Below are 18,307 nucleotides of genomic sequence, written 5' to 3'. Positions count from 1 at the left end.
TTGAAAGGTTAGCTGTCTAGAAGTGATTTTGGGGAACATTTCACATTCAGTCCATTTTTCACACGTACAATACTGGATCTAGATATCATCTCAGGTTGCACTCTTCAATGGGGGCCTACCGACAACAAATGTAACTTTAAACCTTAATTCCTTTTGCATCTCATGAAACAATTAAAATATTTCAAAAACAATACTCCCCAGATATACAGATTAATTAAAACAAATCTCAAGTCAAGTGGAATAAGAAATTTGAAATCACAATTTTATTAGTGGAATTTGTTACATTAAAATTAATTTGTTTTAATTTTCACACTTGGCATACTCTGAATGTTATGGCTGTAACACCAATATATTCATGCTTTTTATCTAATAAATATAGAACTGCACAAAATGTATCTTTATTACTTGCAATATAATAATTATTTGTGAACGGAGAGTTACTTTGCATGCCTATTAAGGTGATGATTTACTGCAACTGCTAATTTTCCACCAAGGTTTGCACTTGTTTTTCTATTTCCCATAGTTTTAATGGGATCTTTCTTAAAAAAATTCAAATCCAAATATTTATGGTGAAAAATGAAAAAAAAAAAATTTACTCAGAACCTCTGGATTTAAGTAAAATTTTTATAATCCATTCAGTTTTGGAAAGAGAAAGAAACGGCAGCTTTGAGGCAAATGTACTGTACATGAAAATATATAAATAGAAATGAAAATATGGGTGTTTTTCTGTCCGCATGTGTTTATTTTATTTTTATTTCTCCATTACAACTTGAGTTATCAGGTAATTTGTAGACTTGGGCCTGGCTGACTGGGTATAATCAGGCCTGCTGTGGAAATTAACCACCTTGCCACCAAAGGTGCTAATATTTATAGCTCTCAACAGAGTTCAGTGCTCTTGGCCTCCCTGCAGGAACCAGCCAGGGCCTCCTTGTTTCATTTCTTAAAATTTATTAGCATTCAGATTCAGTGGAGACCAGATGAATGACTGCTGGATGTTTAAGTGGAAAATAAACACCCTTAGGAAGCAGCAGAAGTTAAAACTGTATGTAGTTAGTTAGGGAGAGGGGAGAGAGAGAGAGAGAGAGAGAGAGAGAGAGGTAAAATGTGGGTCTTTCTAGAGAATCACTCTTCAGGAGATTGGCACTTTGATGTCTGGGAGCCCCATGCTTGACTTGTTGTAATATTGGAAACGGCAACCTATTGTTGAGCACAAATGAACAAAAATGAGCAGTCAGGAGTTTTTAATGACCACTTGAATGCTCCCAAAATGAAATCCAGATGTTCTTTGTTAACTTTACTAGCAAGCATTCCCCCCTCCCAAATCTAGTAGAGGTAACTGGCCCATCTGCTAAGATGGATTTTTTAAAACCCTTCTCAACATTTGCTACAAAGGTTTTTGATTATTCTACAAACTATACACACTTTAAATGTATATGTATGGTGCCTTTTTTTAAGTTGTTAGTTCTGTGGTGTAATATATTTAATTACAAAAGTATATTCTTTGATAATTATACTTATATTTATATTTATTCAATAGCCTACATTCTTTCAGGTAGAATACTGTAACTTCAGATTTAAAACAATATTTTGATTGTTTCCTACTGTCATTCAGATAATGTAACATTGTGTTTTATGCTGGTTTATGTATTTATTTATTTAGCCATTTTCTCAGTTTATTTTTAATGTTTTGTTGTTTATTTCATATGATACAAGTGATTACCTGTTATAGAGATAACTAGATGTGCATCAGGGAGGTGGAATACTGGTCTGCCTAAGTGCTTCTAGAGCCGTGGAGCACAAAGAGCTGCTTGCTAAGAGAGGTTGCTAATGGGTCCCCCATGGCCTTCATATCAGTTTTTTGGTATCAGATATACATGCAAGGCCCATTATAATTTTCACTTAGAGGCACATTTGACCTAACTATATGGTAGTCAGTAAGGAGCTGACTTTTTTTTTCTTCTAATCGGTTAACAAGGCAAGGATCCCTAATGTAGTGGAATTTCATTTTTAGTACATTTGATTGAAATTTGTGCGAAAGGTACTGTAAAAAAAGACATGAAAATATAGGTGATATAGTAATTCTAAACAATTACATAAATGGTTAAAAAAGAATACTATGTTTTTAATGTTGTTTTGCAGTTTGTTGGAAATGCTTTCAAAGCATTGATGAGCTGACAAGTTATCATTGATCTGTCCTTTCATGTACTTCAGACCGATCCATTAAATAATGTATGGACCCAAGTGCATTACCGCTCTCCACTGTCCTCAGACCATTAGCTGAAGGTACGAGCAGCAGCGTCTTCCAGACCTCAGCGGCCCTTTGGCTTCCATTTAATTAAATTATCCCATAATGAAATCTCCTATAATGAGATTAATTTTAATTATTTATTAGGAGCTGATTTGTGCAAGGGACCATATCAATTATGCATGGTCTGGCTAAACATTTTTCAATCCATCACCTTTTCCTTTTGTAAAAGGTGCAATTTATTAAGTGCATCGGGGCTGCTGGAGATGGTTTAGAAGAAGTAAACATGCACTCAGAGGTCACAGAAGTACAAAAGTAAATCAATGAGTCCCTGTAAATACTTTGAATGCAAATATATTACATATTTTACAGAAGATGTATTACAAGTAGTATAGTAATTTTGTTTAAAGATTCACTTTTTAAATCATTCATGTCTTCCAAAACTAAGACAATGGTACTGACATTAGATTCCCTCAGTTGCATACATGCCAGCACAATTAAATTCTATCTTTTTGCCCAAGAATTTGCATAGAAAGCAATTTATTCATAAAAAAATTGAATCATGTGAGCTAATTATGATGTCAAAACATCATATTTCTGACAGGTTTGTGGAAAACTATCCCTTGTTAGAATGTCTGAATTTGGTGCGAGGCCAAAGCAATGAAAGAAAATTGCTTACTGTCACACTGTGTAAACCCTTAATTAGTTGGCAGGAGTGCTTGCATTACTTGACCCTGCCCCCTTCCTCCCATACAAACAAACTAAACGAAACATAAATTATACTATAGAAAGTTCACCTCCAGAGAATCAACCAGAGTGATTCTAGTTACTTTATATAAATAAAATAAAACACAAAGCATTTTCCCTCTTCTGCTTAATCAGTTTCTGCATACATGTATAAGAAATGTATCTGTGGTGGCCGACAAGGAAGACATGAATGTCAATTGAGCACTGAGCAGTGTTCTTTTATTAGATCTCATCAATATGTAATCAATTATTTAGCTGGAGTTTTGGGTTGTTCAAGACAGGATTTCAGTGAGCTTGTCATTTCACAAATTGCATAGTCATCATATGATGGGTTGTTTTTCACAATTACAAATGCTGTGTACATAAAAAGATCAGCAGCACCTGTCTGGCCTCTTTGCCTGTGCAAATAAAAGACATTAAGAATTCTATTTTTCTCTGCTAAAACCACAAATAATAAAAAAGTGGAGGCCTGTCATTTGTGTACAATGTAAATTTTGTATGCTGCACGTGACAATTCACTGACCGTACTTAAAACACATACAAAAACATAAATTACTTTTTTAGTGGTTACTTTTTTTTACTGAGGGCATCAATGCTCCATCTATTTCAAAAGCAAGTGTGTGTCCTTAAATATGATAATCAAAATAATAAAACATGTAAACATCCCTTAGAAGAAAGAGTTTTGTTATTTTTCATAGTTTCTTTTTGAACTTCATAAAGCAAGCTTGATGAATAATTATAATTATCTCTTTGGATGCATGTTTTTTAATAGTAAATTTAAGATATGCCATCAAGTGTGTAAAAAACTGAAATTATTACAGTGATAAATTAATCTGAACTGTTAATATCAACAAACAATATTTAAAAATGAAGAAACAGATTAAACATGTTTTACAAAAGCCATCTTTTGATCAAGGTTTCTGGAACTGAGAAAATGTGTTTTATTTTAAAGGGGGTTATTGTTTTGAGACAGTTAACAGATTATTGCTTTGGCTAAGTAACTTAAACATTGATTTGAGGTTATTTGATGCATTGACACATGAGACTCAGCCCCATGCTGACCCTTAAGCCCACATACTTTCAGAGTTTGATAATTCAGGGTGGCATGAATTGTGGTACTGAATGGATTCAATTAAATCAGTATTTTTTTTCTGAAACAGACTTGTGAGTAAAAATGCCCAATGGAAAGGGAACACAACCAGCACAGACCATAAATACCAGGACTCAATGAGCATTTTCATTTCATTTGTTCTTTATTTTGGCTGTATTCTGGGTGATTTTATAATGAACCCAGTTTTAAAAATGGATTATATTTCATTCAGAAATGGCAGCCTCCATTAAGATATTACTTTGTGTTTTGATTGTATTCAGCTGTTTATTGAGACATTAATCAAATTTGGTTCATGGTTTTCAGCATTACATAAAAACAATAAAGAATAAATAATGAACAGATCAGTACATTTAAATTTGAAAATGAAGTTAACTGGCCAGCCTGGGTGTAAACAATATAAAAGAGCTGAAACTCTGATCATTTCCAACTAAAACAACCTCTTCCCATAATATCAGCCACTCAGTTGAAATGGCCTATTTATAGATCTAACTTTTTTGCCTAATCTAATGTAATATTTTGCCTAAGGTCACTTATTTTACATGTGTATGACTTTGAATATATTGTTCAAAACATATTTACCGTCACTGAAGAACTGTAGTTTGTATTCATATATATTCTCTGAAAAAGTTATGCAGTCTACAAAAACAGGTTATCTTTCTAATTGAGCATACTGCCCAAAGGGGATGGGACATCGCTCGTTAGCATGGGAAACTCATAATCGCATTATCTAACAAAACTACCTATAGAGTGCGGTGCGTTGTCACTCAGGCAGAACCCCTCTCTGACCATTTTAATTACTACAGCACACAGTGACCACAGACCCAGACACTCCACGGGGGTAATTGGCAGCGACAGCCGACTTCTTGGTGGAAGTCCTGAGGCACCACCCCCCGTTGCAACTGGCACCACCCCGCCACTCTCGGTCCGAGCCTCCATAGGAAGGAGGTTGGAGAATCCATGGGATGTGATGAGGGTCCCCAGAGAATGTGTGTAGACAGCGAACAGGATGGGGCCCAGGACAGACCCTTGGGGCACACCAGTGAGGAGAGGTTGAGGTGTGGACAAAGACCCACGATGTGTCACTTGGTAGGTCTGGTCATTGAGGTAGGAGGAGAACCAGGCGAGAGCAGTTCCAGAGATTCCAAGGTCAGCAAAGGAGGTGAAGAGGATGGAGTGATCGATGGTGTCAAAGACAAGCACCAAGCAGAATTGAGATTTTCAGTGACCGCTAGGAGAGCAGTTTCAGTGAAGTGAGCAGTGCGGAAGCTGGATTGTAATGGGTCAACGTGTGAGTTAAAGAACTGAAATGCAGAGAGCTGATAGGGAAAAGCCCAAAATAGGGTTTTCAAGAGGAAGGTGAGAAAAAAGACATGGTGGTAATTCTGTGGAGAAGTTTTTTTTGGAGGGGTGGAATCACAAAAGTGTGAAAGCAGAGGGGAAACAATAGAGTAGCACACATGGTGGGTTTGTGGCCCTGATAGCTCAGGGTTAGAGAGAGGTGAGAAGGAAGAAAAATAAGGTCATTTAGTAGGAGATCTAGGGGAGATGGAAGAGTTGATATCAGATATTTTAGAGAAGTAGGAGGGTTATTAGCGGGGGATATTAGCAGAGGATTCAAAGAGTGATTGAAAGTAAGGCTTTTGGTCGAGGTGAGTGAGGAGAAGAATGTAGATAGAAGAGAGCAGTAGAGGTCGAGGGCAGCCAGGAGTTTGCACCTCTTCTGCAGATCACAGAGGTGAGGGAGGAGCAAAATGTTGAAGTAGCACAGTCGACAGACAGAAGGGAAAAGCAGTCAGAGGTAAGAGAGTAAGAGATGAAGAGGGAGAGGGAGTGGAGAGTGACTGTAGGAGCAGGTGGTGTGGAGAGAGGGAAGGGAAAGGCAGAATGAGATGAAGTAATAAACTGAGATGTCCAGAGGGGTCACAGAGAGAGTAGAAGGTGGCCAGCCTCTGGAGACGTTGAGGTCCAGCTTGGGGCCTGTCTTGTAAATACGGGTCAATGGAGACATGGAGAAGTTGAAAGATTAATTTCAGGGAAGAAATCCAGCAGAGTGGGAGAGATACGGAGGTTGAAGTCTCCCCGGAGGATGGTAGGGGAGGAGAATGAGGGGAGGGATGTGAGAAGAAAGTCCAGTTCATCCAGGAGGAGGGTAGAGAACTAGTAGGAAGAGCTGACAAGGAGACGTGAGTCCTACTGCATGGAATTCAAAGCATGGAAGAGAAGGGGCGAGCAGCAGCTCCATCCCTCCTCACCACCCAGATGGATGAGGAGAATGAGACAAGACAAACAGAGAGGACACAGCAGTTTTCAGGGGAAATCGGCTTCGTTGGAAGCAGAGTGGTAGTTGCACAGACCTCCTGAGAGTGGAATGTAGGGGAAGGAGAATAAGCGGAGTGGCAGGGTGTTGAGGCTGGAGGGATTAGGAAAGCAGTGATGAGCCAGTGAACGCCGGGAGGAAGGGGCGAACAGTACAAAAATAGGAGAGATGGACATAGCTGTCCATGTTCATGTGCAGCATCTCCTCATGGTCTTCTCCTCGCAGGCACTGAAAGCTACTGGTCCTGATTGCTTGTGCAGAGGTCAAATATATAGTACGCCTATACTAATTGGTTGAGTGCACACCTGAACTGTGTTGACTGACACTGGGTTGGCGAGAGCGTGCGAGTCCCTCCCTACTACAGCGATTCGCTTATTGAAAGAAAATGCCCTGGAATGCCAGTAATGCTACTAGAATCACTTATTTTATTTAGTAAACAAATGTGGATATTTTTTCAGTTACGAGATACAAATAATTAAACCAATACATTGTTATCATATCTAAATCCAGTATGTTCTTATTGTTTTAAACATGAGTTTGAATGGTATTTATAAACATAAAAACAAAAAATTGTTTCATATTACTTTAATGAACAAGGTTCTCCCCAGGCCTTTTCAGCGTGGGTGGGGGGAAAAACAACAACAAATAAACAACACCATATTGTAATACCATAATCTAATGATTGCATTGCTGGCAAGCTGAAAAACTTCAAACCATATGTTTTTATTTGTTAAGGTTCAAAATGCATTTATTGACAGTTGTTTGTTGTGTTCATGTGCAGCATTACATTTTTGTAACCAGTCAGAGCCAGCATCAGAACTGGGTCTAAACACTTTACAGCCTGAAATGTTACAGTGACTACTAAGAAGAAAACCAGTTATTTCAGTCCAAGAATAAAAAGTGAAGACACATGTTAAAAAAGAAAGGCTGAGAGAGAGGGTCAAAACAGATTGTGAAACATTGCAGGAAGGGAGTATTTGCCACTTTATAAAACTGATCTCTAGGAATCTTTTGGTTATTTATTTGTGACTAAATGCCATTTAACAAATTATAGACAACTGCAAGACACCAGAAGTCAAATATAGTAACACTTAATTTTAGGCATCCACTTCAGAGCATGATGAATTATCATATATTTGTGATGTGTATGAGAATAACTATATTACGTTACATGTACTGTAACTAACTTATATGATGGCTAAGCATGATGTGCTTAGTGATATTCAATAACAATATAGCTCTCTTTAATGGCTTCACAGAACACAACACAATTACAATTAACATTAGCACTTTAACCAAGCCACGTTTTCATTTTAAAGTCTTGTCAGGATTATGAGTCCGAGGCCATATAAAAGCTTTGATCCATCGGGCAATCACAAATTCCACACCTAATGCTCAGTTGTGACTCTTGTTTGTGTAGACACCAGAAGCTTCTGACAAACCCAAAGAGGCACATTTGGAATCTGCAATTGGCGTGTGGGTTGAAGTTTTGATTTAATCCAGGCCCAAGCGGCAGCCCTAAAGATAACTCTTGATTTAATATAGGCCTAAGTGTTAAAAGATGTGTAGTGTTCCTGCTGCTTTCTGATCAGGGATCCTGAAGGTTCTTCGTTGGTGCTTTCTAAGAGCCCTATACCAGGTGCAGATGATAAGCAAATGAGTCCCATTACAGTGAGTGAACAAACCTTCAATTACTTTGACTAGCCAGCTGATAACACTCATTACAATGAATTAGCACACTAATTGCATTGACCAACCTTACCTGCAATGTGCCTAAATTCAGACCATTCGTTTTACATGCAGAGGACAGGGGAACAGTTGCTAAGCATCCACAGGCACAGACTCATAAAGCGGTGTCATTAATTACCCTTTGTTGGTAGTTTTAAAGCCATGGAAAGGCTTTTTTTTTTTACAGAACTCTGTTTTGCATAGATTTATTGATATAATGCATTTAAGGGGATAACATACTTGCAGTAAGTATGATACTTAAAACCTGACTTAAAATCTGTGAAATTACACATTTAATATTCAGTTACACGTTCAGTTTAATATAAAAGACAGTTTGTACTTGAAAACAGGCTTGAAAGTTTGCTTTATCCCCATTTGTATGATGCATGGAATATTATCAAGTGTTCTGCAGTTTCTCCTTAAATTAATAATAATATGTTTGTTCAATGTAGGTATTGTTTAATGTCTGATGAATATGTAAATGACCTTTTAAAATAGGTAATACAAGTTGCACCATACTTTCTTTGATAACTTTGAAACAGCTGTATGTCTTACATACTCGACTTTTTTTATTGAATACATTAATATCTGCAAGAAATAAGTTTAAAAAGAAATACTTTTAAAATCTTGCAATTTTACATACTATATACTTAATCATTTAAGCTTAAACATATAAAGCATTGAACTGGAATTGTCTCCTACTGATATTTTGTAAGTAGATGTAATAATAATATATTTGATATGGGTTCAAAATATGCAACAGTAAGGTACAATGCCAGCCCACTGTTGTAAAATTACAACAATGCCAAGAGCTCTCAAATTTGCCTTAAATGAGGAAGCAGAAGTGTGACAGAAGATAATTTGTTTAACAGGTGTGATGATTTTTCCTGTTTATTGCATATCACTTATTAAACATAACGCCTTGTTTGTCTTCAATTTGTGAAGGAATGCTTGTGCAGTCTTTCCAAGGGTTAGGAATGTCTTTCTTGTGGTTTCCTGATACTGTTGTGAGTGGCACGGTGATTTACGTTTTGGGTGGTGGGGCTGATCACATATTAGTCATAGGAGGTCTGTAATTCTTACCTTTCAACACTTGTTTCTTTAATAATATACCTATATTATTACATAGACTGAAATATCTTCATTATCTTGATGTTTGGTGGCAGTCTAATTATTGGTTGTTTGGTATTTTCAAATTATACTTTTTTCCCATGCAGAATTGAATGGGCAATGTTTACTGTGCCCTGTATTTTTGTAGGAACCTTACAGATCCTTTACTTGGCATTGGATGTGCTTCATCCTTCGGGCATTATGTGGTATTACAAAAATCCTTATTAAATTGTGACAAATATTCCCATTATAATCTAGAGAATATACATTATAATCATATTATGCGTTTGATCTGTAAAAAATACTGGTTTGTTAGATAAATCATATTTAACTGAGCTTGATTTGTTAAATGATCTCCACCCTGTTCTGTCTGTTATTACAATTTTCCTGCAAAGTGTTCTTATTTGTTTCACCTGTCTGTCCCTGCAGTTTCAAACATGCATATTGTAAAGACCGCCACTGCTCTCCATTATAGTAATAATATGCATTATAACTGCGCAGGGAGTTTAACCTTAGACTTGGGATTAAATGTTTTGTAACTGACAAGAAAAACTGCCGGATCTGATTTTCAAATACTTAAAAAAAAACAAAAAAAAACAGTAGACCATCAATTTTAGTATACTTCTTTCCACATTTTTGGTTCCTTTGTGTTGTATTTGATTAAAAATTGTATTTTTACCAGGAAAAAAAGACTTGATAGCCTGCAGTGTAATTTCCATTTCCTCCAAAAGGAAGTGACCTTCTTAGAAAGGCTGTAGCAGAGCCGGACCATTGAAGGAAATATCCGTGGAAAGTTGGCATATTCCAACACAACAATTGAAAGTGCCAGTGAGACACTATTGTGGAGAAAGACCGTTACACTTCACAGAGAGATAGTATAAAAATGAGCAGGTCCCAGATATGTATATAGACATCATACAGGGTTAGTTAGGGATAATGTTAACATTTACTTCAGCAGCTTCATACATAGTCTTAAATGGTTATTAACCTTTGGTTATTTTTGAACTTCTTGTCATGCTTCAAGTCATTTTATGTGACGCCAACATGATGTGAGGCACCCACTGCTCTGGCAAGCTGCTAATAGTTCACACACTCTCCAAGACTGTGAAAAATTGTGAGGCTCAGCATCTTCCCCAGTCCTATAAAATGAATGGCATTCCCTGTTCAGATAATCCACGTGTCTTTTTTTATATGCACACACACACGGAGACAGGGACTGAGAATCTCAGCTGTTAAATGTTTAACCTAGAGTTAAAATTGAACTTCGGCTTGGCATTGGTTGTCTGTGCGCTCTGGATTGCACTTGCAGAGAATATCAAAACATGGAAAGACTCTTTATTTGTTTTTAGTTTTTACTATAGCCACATATAAAGGAGGCCTTTTCACATAACCAGTATCATTTTCAATAGTGCCAAAATAAGAAGTAATTCTTATTCTCATTTGGATCACTTAATTAATGGCTTTCAACTGGTTTATATAAAATGTATCAGGTATCCACTTTCTATAAAAATATAAATGAAGTGATTGAGTTACATAAATATTCTGCCCTAAATGCCATATGTTGTGTTTCAGTGTTTGAACCTATTTTTAAAAATTAATTTTAAGAGTAGAATAATGTGAGGAAAGTTATAAAGAAGAAGGGGCTATTTGACCTATGGTGATCCAGGTTCTATTTTTTTTATTGTTTAATAATAATAATAATAATAATAATAATAACAATGAACAAGCTTTGTATTTGCATTAAGTGTAGAGCCTCAAATTTGTCCATATGTCAGTTAAATGCATGTCCCTAATCCAAGCTACAAGACGTGTAAAAGATGTGTATAAAGCAATTGAAATATTAAAGTACAACATGGATAGAAAACTACAATTCATGCCAAGATGTTTATGTTAAATGGCTATGTAAAGTGATTAAAATTACATTAAATGTATGAAAGCTTTGTCTAGAAATCAATTCATTTTGAAGGAGGCACACATATTATTACACTGAAAAAAGGACATTTACACATGTCAATTTTGTTTGTTTCAAGTACTGCTGTAATTAGGGTAATGTTTTAGCATTCACAATAGCCCTTATGTCCTTAACCTAAAGGAAACAAGTTTTGTGAATCCCTTTGGAAGATATTTTTCCCATTTGTGTGCGGTCCCTTGGGTGTACTGCTGGTTTCACACTAATGATAGTCCTGGATTTTCCCTGCAACAGGAGGACAGTCAATCACCTCATCCCCATCTAAAGAGCATTCCTGCTGTGCGGTGTTGACCAGCAGTCTGGACACATCATTGGGCTGACCTACTCCCAACTGGAGAAGCAGCTGTGGCGTTGGGAATGTGAAATCTCTGGATGTGGAGAACTTGCATGTAAGTCCCTTGGACAGTTGGGTTTTTAGACAAATGTTTCTCTGGGTTTTTTGCATACTGAAGTCATCAGGAGGGCTCCAAATCGACTGCCAGACTTACATATCTCAGGGTGCCATCACTTATTGGCGACTTTCTAGGCAGGTTTGATTTTCTAGGGTGCATTTCTTCATAGTTTAAGAATATTAGAGCCCTTATGAGGATGAAAATTTGACTCTTAATTACATACTTCACAGCTTAACACATCTAGTGATTATTGTGTGAATAATTTGAAGATCTGTTTTAAGTTGACCGGTTCAAATTGTTTTCTGGTTAGAACGAGTATCAGAATGTAAGTGAAGAAAGTTGTATCTTCCTGAGGCAGGTAAATGTAGCATGGTGTTTTCTTAATGAAGCTGTCAGAATTGGAGAGCTAGAGTTCAGAAATGTGTGAAATCAGCCGGCCTTTATAGCCCTGTTGTTTAAAGTGTTTAATGGCATTTACCCCACATGTCCACACACTTCGCAAACACTCGTATAATACATCATGCAAGTGCAGTGTGAAAATGGGGAACAGGGCTTAAATGGATCTCTACTGTCAACCTTTGAGTGGAATATTTGATTTTACCTTTAAAAGAAATAAACATTTTTTTAATACTTTTTTCCTACTCAAATAAATAATTTCTTGTAGTATAGAAAATGTATTCTTAACTATTTTTCTAACCACAAACCAGGTCAGTATAGCACAAGAGCCATCTGACCTGAAATCAGTACTGACATCTGGGTCCACAAAGTGAAGACACTTTAATACTGATCAATTTAAATAATTTTCTCAAGTTTTAATTAGGGATACAAATAAAGCTAAGAATGGTCTTACTGTTACAATTTGCTTGTTTGGAGAACAGTAGTTTCAGTCATTTTAGTAATTAACTTAAGTGATCAAATTAGGGTTACATTTTGGTGTGGCCTAGGGTTAGTCCCCAGTCAACTTTGGCTTTCGTTAAGGTTAGGGTTGCTTTTCTACTCAGTTAGAGTCGTGTCTAGATTTGAATGGACCTAGCTTGACATTTTGGTTTGTCTAGGGTTGGGCTTCAGGTTGTTGTATGGCTTTAAAATGGGGGCAAGTAACAAACTGTTGTATAGTGATTATCTGTGAGCTGAAGATTTGCACATTGAAGAAACTAATCACTGTAAATACAATAGAAAATCTGAGTATTATTTACAAATCAGTTTTATTATTTTCTATTCCGGTATGAAATTAAAATTTTAATGTTTAAGGTAGCTAAGTAATTTACTGATGTAATGCAATAGGAAAGCGCACCTACTTAATCTAAAATATTTTGTGGAACGCCCATCTGTTTTTTATTCTGTCTAGAATTTATTTAATTTAAATGAATGAGAATTGTATACGTATTCATCATTGAATTTTTCTCATGTTTGGCTTTTCAAGATTTCTGTGGCACTGGATTCACTGTGCTATTGGATACAAACTTCTAAGATATTGACATCCTGTCTTCCAACACTGTCTGTAGAGAATAATTATGGAAACAAAGGCAATAAGGTCTCAGCCACACTGTGTTAAAGATGTATTTACATTTTCCAAGGGGAGTATATAGTTGTTGTTTTTAAGTAATATTTCTGAAATTGTTATTTACGGGCATTGATATAGTTTATCCATATCAAATATCTCTTTATGATAATTGTTTTGTGGATAATATTTTGGTGAGTAATTAATGATCTCTTGACTCTGTCTCCCCAAAATTAATTATTCCTTACATCTCGGTTTGTTTATTTGCTTTTAGACACCATCTTGTTTGTTTACTTTTTCATGTGCTCAAGGTCAAATTAGAATTATTTACAACTATGCAAATGAGCATCCCTCCGTCACTCCCTCAGAATGTCTTGTGAAACAGAGAGAAAATACGCAAAGCTACGGTTCTGGCAGTAAATTCACTTAAACACAAATAGAAAAGCCAAGCCACCACCACAGAAAAAGACAACTCACTGAGTGGCAAGGCTAGCTTATTTAAACTCACCCAAAACAGCATCCTCTGCCCTGTGTTTGAGTTCCCCTCCCACTCCTCAAGCCTCCACATGCGTCCTGGCTCTCCTGTCCAGAGGGCAGTTGCAGCCATGTTTGCCCCTGGTCCATGGCTTGCCACCGGTCAGGCACACGAATGTTGCCAAATTGTCGGTTGACAGGGGCCCCTTGGAAGAGGAGGCCAAGCCACGAGATTACATAAAACAAATGTAACACATTCACATTATCACGAGATGTCCTGACTGAATTACAATTCTTACATGTCTCATCCATCCTTGTAGCCTGCAACTTCCTTTTCAGAGCGTATATATTTGTAAAGAGCAGATGATATCTCGAGTATTATAATGCAGAAGAATGATACCCAGTTCTTCTACATATCATTTTCTGCATCCAAGCCTTCAAACTGTCAAAGAACACTACACTACTATAATCCAGATCCTCTCAGTAGTGTGTCAATAATAATATCTATGAAATACTATGTATGTTTTCAAATATGTCTTTCTTGATGTAGGTCATTTGAAGTGGGACTGTCCTGTTTGGTTTCATACTTCAATAATGATGTTGAGGAGCTGCAAGTAGAAAAAACAAATATATCAAAAAGCAAATATATCCCACATAGTATGGACTATGCTCAAGTGTATATTTAATTTGGATAGTATGGATCTAAAATGATGAATAGACCTATTTGTTGTTTATGTGTAGATATAGTATAGTATTAAACCCCTGAAAATCAGTGATGTTTATTGAAGGTAAACGTTCAAATAACTAGCATTTTTTGTTATGTTTCTTAAAGTTATGGAGATATGCATTCAGTACAATTATGTTCATCATTATTTACTTGCATGAGAGACAAAAAATATTGTGTTTGTTATACTAGTCTGGATTCACTGTAACTTTCTTTCACCACATCAAAGCACTGTGTGTTCCTACTAATTTAAGGACCTTTGAAACATTCCCTGTGCACTGTCAGAAGCCTTATTGTGGTGATACCTTGTCATCAACAAAGATTGTTACATTAGAGGAAAATAAAAATAGTGTTTTGTAGATTGCATCTTACTTTTTATCTTCGCTCTTACTGAGACTACAGTTGGTATGCAAATACGAGTCGTATAGTTTGTCTAATGAAATACCGACAAGGTGTTAAATGACTCATATTCCTTCACGAAGAATCTGCCCATGTTACTGTAGAGCAATTTAACCTAGGGTTTGAGATCACCACATGTATTTAGATAACCTGTTTTCCTTTGAACATTTTATTAGGGTGCTTTCAGACTTGTAGGGAGACTATTTTATGACTATTTTGAAAATGGATCTCTGTAAATGAAATAATTCATTATTTTTAAATTGAAACTCATTTATTATCCTGCAGGTGTCTCTGTGGCCATCAAATTAGAATTGATATTTTAATCTGTGGACTTTTATTTTAATTACTAGAATAGTCATCCTATTACACATAATATATTCTGGATTGCTTGTACATTTTGTGCAAATCAATTGGTAATTATACACATTTCAAGTACATATATATATGCATTAATTTCAAGGATAAAAAATATTGTCTGGGAAGAAAAGTAAATGTCAGTCAGTCTGAACTTTGAGTAAAAACTAAATTAATTTGAGGGCTGTAGCTTTCCACAGTAAGATTTAGCTTTCACTGAAGGTGCTTATTATGTCGTGTTGTGGGCCTCTTGAATAAGCCAGTGATTTTGGTAAGGGAAGTAGCACATGACTACTGAAAAAGAGGGGACAATAAAGGGAACCAGGAGTGGCAGATATTTAATACCAGCTCCACAGTCACTTGACAAAATACCATTCAACAACCCCTAGGTCTTAGCAGTGTCAGGGGACCAGAGAAAGTTGTGAGGTTTCAAACTTTATTTTCCTCATAGTTAATAGAAAAACACTTTGCTGGTTAAGTGTCTAGATAAATATATAAAAGGTGTTGTTTTCATTAGGGTAAAGCCCAGAGTTCAGATTTCCCATCTCTGGGGTAGGTTTGGAGAGCAATAGTCACAGACTTAATGGGAGAAAAGCAACTTGATCCCCAAAAAGTGTGACATTGTGTAAATGTCGTAGTAGCTCTTTGAAAACAAACTTGTCGAATGCTCACATGAAAATATTGCAAGGGGTAGAAGCAGGATGTCAGGCTTTACTCTGAAGTGCTCGATGCCAAAATGTCATTAGTTCTAAGTGTTACTTTTTAAATTTAGTTTCAAAGCTTATTGAGTTGTCCAGTTTCTGGTAAGACTGAAAGGAGAGCAATAACATCATGCTTTCCACTGAAGGTAATTCCATCATTTTGTATTTAGTATAAAGGATCACAGTAATATCAGTCAATATTATTGGTAAGTTAAGGTCTTGCCGTATTTATAAGGTTAAGGTAAGCTGTCAGCTTTTTCCAGAACTGTTTTGTGCAAGAGATAGCATTAGACAAGCTCACCCTAACTTTTAAATGCTAACAGGCAACTCTGAATTCACTTTCTGAAGCCATGAAGTCCTGTCATGATTATGTTTAATAAAGAATGGCTTTTAATCTTGGCCCAGTTCTCATATTTCTAGCTTGATATAGTTCTTGGCCAATGATGTTTTAGCACAGATGTCAGACTTGCTGTGCCCTTGCAGCTGGCTTTACATCCACATTAGCCAGCTACAGTGACTACATTTTGTATTGTTTCTTTATTAATTTATTTTGCAGATCAAAATGTAAGGTAAATGTGAACTAAGCCTAAATTCAAGAAAAATGAAAACTGTTTCATGTCTCAGGGGGTGCAAACTATGAATATCAGTATAACGTCAATTTACTTTCTCTCTCTCTCTGTCTCTAGGGACTTCACTCTTCTGCACTTGATATAAATAAGGATATATCTAAATCTTTTTGTTCTTTCAAGTATGAAGGCTGTGAATATCAAAGTCTTATCACATGTTGTGTGTGCATTAGAGTAATGAGATATTAACAAGTTCTAGCAAGCTTGTGTCATTTATGTGCAAGATTCATTCTACTGGTGACGAAGCTGTGTGATTTCATACATTATAAGCTGTTTTTGTTTTGTAATACTGCATATAGCTTAAAAATAAGAAAATAAATAATCACAATAAACTTTTTGAATCTACCAATTTCTATGTTTTGCTCAAAATATTTACCAAAATTAAGATAAATTGACATGAAGGAGATGCAAGATAATTAAGTACGATAGACATAAACAATTTGGGATAATTATACTGTGCAATTTAAAAATAACTCACTTGCAAAATTACATAGAAAGTTAATTTTATACAGCTGTACAATGAACGAGAGTAAATGCAATAACTCAATAGGCATGTTTACCCTTTAGCCATTACAAATAGTTATCTGAGATTCCCAGTGCATTTGTTAGGCTATTGAAGTATCAAGGAACCACTTCGAAATGTAATATTTGTAGAATTGGAAATGTGGGGCAGCATTAAGTTTACCTGTAGGTACAGGTTTTGCAAGTGATACACGCTTGTATTTGCAGTGCAGTTTCCTCCACATCACTGCAGTGTAGTTTCCTGACAGTGCACTTAATTTAGGAAAAGTGCAGCTTGCTCTATTTATGTCAGCTCCTCAGACAAGCTCAGGAGAGGTTTGCTTATGTTGACCCCGTCTCCCATATATGGTAGGTGAATATACCGCAGTTCCTTCGCTGCACACAAGCAAAATGAAACCCAAGGTGTGTGCGGAACTTGAGGCTGCTGTGTAGCTCTGGCAATACATTCTCCTATTCTAACATTTCAACACAGTTTACTCAACTAACTGCAAAGAAAAAAAGGTGTCATATTAAAATTAAACACATTGGAGCAATTGGATACCTATCGAGACTGTGTTACCTCTCTCAAACTGTGTACATTTCTGTGCGTAGATGAACTGTCTCAAAGGTAAGGCGAGAGCCTCATATAAATCAGACACCCTTGAAACAAGCAATGGGTCTGTTATTTTATTATTATTATGTTTTAGTATTCTAATTGTAAATATTGTAATACATTTTCATAGTAGTATTTATTTCAAGCATTGGTAATTTAGATTACAGAATTATTATTTTGTTTTGTACTAGATTGCATTGTTCTAAAACAAGAAAAGAAACCAAGAAAAAACAGCAGACTTCAACAACAACAAACAACCCAAAAAATAACAATAAGCAAAAGGTTAAAGCAAATGTGGAAAGTGAAATGTATCTAGACTGTAGAGATTCATACCTGTGTTTGTATACATTAATTATACTTAATGAAAATGACGATAATGTATTTTGTCTTTCATGTGTTGTTGTAGCAGACTCAAAATAAGTCCTGTAGTGTCTAGCCATTAAATAATTACTATAATATACAGGTTAAAAATTGGAATACTTTATTTTGTAGAAGCAATTCAAAGGTTTTTGGAGGAAATGGAACCTATAGTAGACATCATGCAGTCATTACCTTGCAAACAGCAGTAGCAGCTACTTGTTGATGGAGGGCTTCCACTAGGCCGGTGAGACAGAGCCGTCTGTTCTGATAGCAGAGACTTGATAATGAACATAATGAATTTATGTGAGGTTGCGACTTAGATATCACTGCTGAGGTCCTTTGTCAGATTGAAACCAGTAAGGCCGACACAAGAGAAAAGCTGTGGTTTGCGCTAGAAAAACAAAAACAACAGGGGGAAGAAAAGCACTAAGCCCT

At 36.2% G+C, this 18,307-nt stretch overlaps 1 protein-coding gene across 3 annotated transcripts in view; it reads left to right on the top strand.

Moving 5' to 3' along the window:
* The window catches only part of eya1 (EYA transcriptional coactivator and phosphatase 1), a 100,140-nt gene that overhangs the window by 33,350 nt on the left and 48,483 nt on the right, over nucleotides 1-18,307 (top strand). The window contains exon 2 of one of the 3 annotated variants that reach the window (XM_066721004.1): nucleotides 11,462-11,616. The exons of the other annotated variants lie outside the window; for them this stretch is intronic. The gene's annotated coding sequence lies outside the window, so the exon portion shown is untranslated. The remainder of the gene's footprint in view (nucleotides 1-11,461; nucleotides 11,617-18,307) is intronic. 3 annotated transcript variants of the gene reach the window in all.

Source organism: Amia ocellicauda, chromosome 2 (genome assembly GCF_036373705.1).
Source record: "Amia ocellicauda isolate fAmiCal2 chromosome 2, fAmiCal2.hap1, whole genome shotgun sequence".
In the NCBI taxonomy this organism is placed as follows: Eukaryota; Metazoa; Chordata; class Actinopteri; order Amiiformes; family Amiidae; genus Amia; species Amia ocellicauda.
Note: the sequence above shows the minus strand (reverse complement) of the source record. Positions and strands in the feature narration are given on the sequence as shown.